The 3,929-nt window shown below is 51.6% G+C and overlaps 1 protein-coding gene across 5 annotated transcripts in view; it reads left to right on the top strand.

The window, feature by feature from the left end:
- The first annotated feature begins 1,473 nt into the window (after positions 1 to 1,473).
- POU6F1 (POU class 6 homeobox 1) overlaps positions 1,474 to 3,929 on the top strand; it is a 24,548-nt gene continuing 22,092 nt past the window's right edge. For all 5 annotated transcript variants that reach the window (XM_019623918.1, XM_019623916.1, XM_019623919.1 and 2 more), the window contains exon 1: positions 1,474 to 1,648. The gene's annotated coding sequence lies outside the window, so the exon portion shown is untranslated. The remainder of the gene's footprint in view (positions 1,649 to 3,929) is intronic.

Raw genomic sequence — 3,929 nt, 5'->3', positions numbered from 1 at the left:
AAAACTTAAATATTCTGACTCCTAATCCATTTGTTACTCAAAAATATGTCACCAGTAGTATCTCCTCACTGCCAGATGAAAACAGCAAGCTGAAAGAACCTGAGCTCTGCCGGCCAGGCAAATGATAATGATGCCAGGCCTCAAGAGGGAAGCTTCTGTGAGCAGGGCCTCTATGAGCAAGCAGCAGGTAACTTTCTGGGAAGGTGTGTAGTGATGGCCTGGAGCCACCTGATGCTGTTCCCCTCTCCTCCACCCCTCTGCAGCATCTTCTACCAGGGGGCTTAAGAAACAGTCTAGGGAGGGCTTAGGGCTCCACTTCTATTCTTCTCACACTACCTACATCATCATAAGACCACCAAATGGGGGATGGGGGTAGAACAGTCTAGGGGGACCAATGTTGGGATCCATTCTCAGGATTTACAGAGCCTCTCTCCTCCCCAATGCTCCCTTCATTCCTTCTCTTCCCCTTTGTTCTCCTTACTCTTTCATTTGTCAACTACTTCTCCAATCTGCTTTCCCTCAGCCCCAAACTCTGCCTCTTCTTATCCCTTCTCCATCCCTACCTTCCAGAGCCTCATAAACCAAACCCTCCCCACCATCACCACCACCAAACCTGACGTTGTTTTCTCCATTCCACAGAACTTTGTCTATTTTTTGCATTTCTTTGTCTCCTTGGACAAGAACACAGGCAAGCTGTCTTTAGACAACACAACCCACAACCGCTACTGGGATGGAGGGAAGCACTCAGGATCTGGGTACCCTCCTTGAAATGGAAATAGGGCACAGCTGGCGGAGCGGTGTCTGAGTTCCCATTCCTGTCTCGCAGTGGGGTCCTGGCCTGGGCCTTGGGAATGTACAAGAACTTGACTTTCAACGTTTAGATGGGCAGACGACTAACCTAGAATGGGAAAGGCGGCTGCTGGGAGTCGCCGCCGTTACCGCCCCAACCCTAGGCTGAAGGGAATGTAGGGTCCCCAATCCGGACTCCCATGCTCCTGCTCCCACTCTCCCACCTTACAAAATGAAACCACGTCAAGTGGCACTTCGGAGTGGGCTGCGTAACCCGCCCCACCGACCCTCCACTCCTTTCCCGGGAGCGAGCCTCTGGGGCCTCCCAGCGTGGGAGGTGGCTGAGGGTCCCCTCCCCGCCCCCATCCCTGGTTCCCGGCTCCCGAGCCCCTTCCTTCCCGCCCGCCCCCGGCGGCTGGCGAGCGCGGTGCAGCATGCGGCAAAAGCTCTTTGCATAAATTATGCTCATGACGCAGCAGCTAAAAAAATCCAAGTAGCAGAAGGAGGGAAAAAGGGGGGAGGAAAAAGGGGGGGCCGTAAAAGGAGGAAAGAAGAAAAATATATATACCTGACCGCCCCCCCACCCCACCCCTAGCTTCCCCTTCCCGCTCCCCGGCCGTCCCCCCCACCGCCCAGCGCAGCCCACGAAGTCCGTTCGGCTCTGCCCAGCCCAGGCTGGGGGCCCGGGGGCAGAGCCGAGCCCAGCCAAGCCTCACTGGCTTCTTTGTCTGCGGGCGGCGGCCGCCCCGGCCCCGGTCCCCGGCCCCTGGCGCCCCAGCCCGGACTGTGAGATGAATCTCTAATCGGTAGCCGCCGGGCACCCGGGGCGAAGGCGGCTAGGGCTCGGGCTCAGGCTCCGGTAAGTAGCGGGGTCCCGGGCGGGGAGGGGTTTGCACGGAGGGGGAGGGGGCCGGGCAGGGGAGGTTTCGGGTTTGGTTAATATGCAATGCCCGTAATTAGCATAATTTATATATTTATGATAAAGAGAAAAATATGCCGCGGGGCCGGGTCGCCAGGATGCTGGGCCGGGCGGCGGGGAGCTCTGGCAGTGGGACAGCGCGCGGCCGCCTGCCTGGGGCCGGGGAACCCAGTGCCGCGCCCTCGCCCGCCTGCCTGCGGGCCGGGACCCGGGAAAGGAAGGGGGCGGCCGCCAGGTGGACCCCGTAGGGAGCTTGCACCTAGCCCCTCCCCGTTTCTGCCCCCGGAGCCCAGGTGGGGTACCAACTATAGGGGACGTTCTATATATACACAGACCCCGCGGCGACCAGGAGCGGATTCTCGCCCTACGGGAGAACACGAACGCCTGGGTTCCCGGCCGTTACAGTCAGCTGAGGCGGCCAGGGCGACCTGTCACATTCTCTCTAACCACAATATATCGGGAGGACTGGTGGGACTCAGGGTTAGGGACTCGGGCGTTGCTGGAAGGGTGGGGGAGTGGTGGGAAGGTCGCCATCGAGCACAGCATGAGCACTTCATAAATATTTAATAACAATATTATTATTAATAAACCGTCATAACAATGGGCCCGATATGTGCTCCCTGAGCATTCTCAGCTGGCAAGACCAAGGGAGCCCCAGGGTGCCTTGTAACCTCCACTTTAGCGTTGAGATGCGGCACTCAGCTGTGATTGGAAGCCTAAAATCTGCACAAAATAGCTTCTGCTGCGGGGCAGGGGGAAATCTAAGGCGGTAAGGAAGCCTTTCTGGGCAAATGAAAACAGCTCTTTGCAGAGATTTTTAGCCTCATCTGCTCCTTCTGACTCCCTGTTCCACAAGTAGAGGGCTGGTCTTCAATTGATCATAGACATTTAGCTCTCCTCTCTTATCTTGGAAGTCTAAGGCAGCCAGCATGGACAAGCAGGGCCTTCGGAGGACTAATTCCATATACTCCATTTTGATTGAAGTCCTGGTGCTCAGGGTGATAGTTCTGTGACTTGGTACTTCTTTGCATATCTGCGGTAGAACTTCATTTGTTCACTGGTCCAACAAAAACACCTACTATGTGCCATACTCTGAGCAATACAGATAGAACTTCCCCTGTCTTGGAGTTTTCATTCCAGTCTGGGCAGATGATAAACATAAAAACAAACAAGATAATATCATTTGATGTGATGTGATGTGATGTGGTGTGGTAGTTGGTTGAGGGGGCGGGATGGGCTCCAAGAGATTCTTGGAGAACTACCTGGCAATTAAGAAAAAGTGAGTCAGAAGAAATTTGCTTCTCTAAGAGTTCACTGCACTATGAAGGAATATGGGATAGGATCATATCCCCTTCCCAAGATTTACTCACTATAAAGACATAATAGTGCTCTTTCACATTTTTCATAACACTTTACAATTAAAAACATTTTTATATGCATGCTTTACTTCAAATAAAAATAATAGCAACAACAGTAACAATTACATCATAGTGTTTGCTGTGTGCCAGGCCCTGTTCCAAGTGACTTAAGTAAATGTTACCAATTTACTCCTCACAATAATCCATGAGGTGGGTACTATAATTTAACCCCATTTTACAATTAAGGAAACTGAGGCTTAGAGGAGTTACCTGAGGCAGAAGCAGTACTCAACCTGGGTCTTCTGCCTTTAAGGCCCAAGCTCTTTCTATGTCAAAATGAGGGTCCTTGAGGCCACCAGAGAGAATGAGATCCAGGAGAAATGGCCAAGCGAGGGAAGGCTTGGGAATGAGGAGCTGGACAGGTACATTAGGAAGCCGTAAGTATGGGTACGGTTCTGCAGAACTCAGTACTACTTCTCTGAACCATTTTTAAGTCACCTTAGTACTGAGAATGGGAGCAAAACAAAAAAAATTGAAGTAGGATATATGTTTTGAGGGAGAAGGTAGGAAATATGAGGAAGCTAAGTGATCTGATTTTTTAATTTATGTTTTCAGCTCACATTCATTAACCTTCTATTATGATGATAAGGGGACATGTCTTTTTGGAATTTGCAGTCTAGTGGCGGAACATGCCTACTTTTTATTTTTCACACTTCATTTGCTCTCTCCTTTCACCCTGCCTGGGATGAGTCAACTGTGGGCACAAGGGAAAGGGGACAGGAGGAGAAACTAAATCTAAATTTGTCCTTATTAAATGAGTGGTTTTTTTTTTTAAAGATTTTTATTGGGGAATTGGGGGATAG

Source organism: Hipposideros armiger, unplaced genomic scaffold, assembly GCF_001890085.2.
Source record: "Hipposideros armiger isolate ML-2016 unplaced genomic scaffold, ASM189008v1 scaffold_569, whole genome shotgun sequence".
Taxonomy (NCBI): Eukaryota; Metazoa; Chordata; class Mammalia; order Chiroptera; family Hipposideridae; genus Hipposideros; species Hipposideros armiger.
The sequence above is the reverse complement of the archived record's forward strand: the minus strand, read 5'-3'. Positions and strand labels throughout refer to the sequence as shown.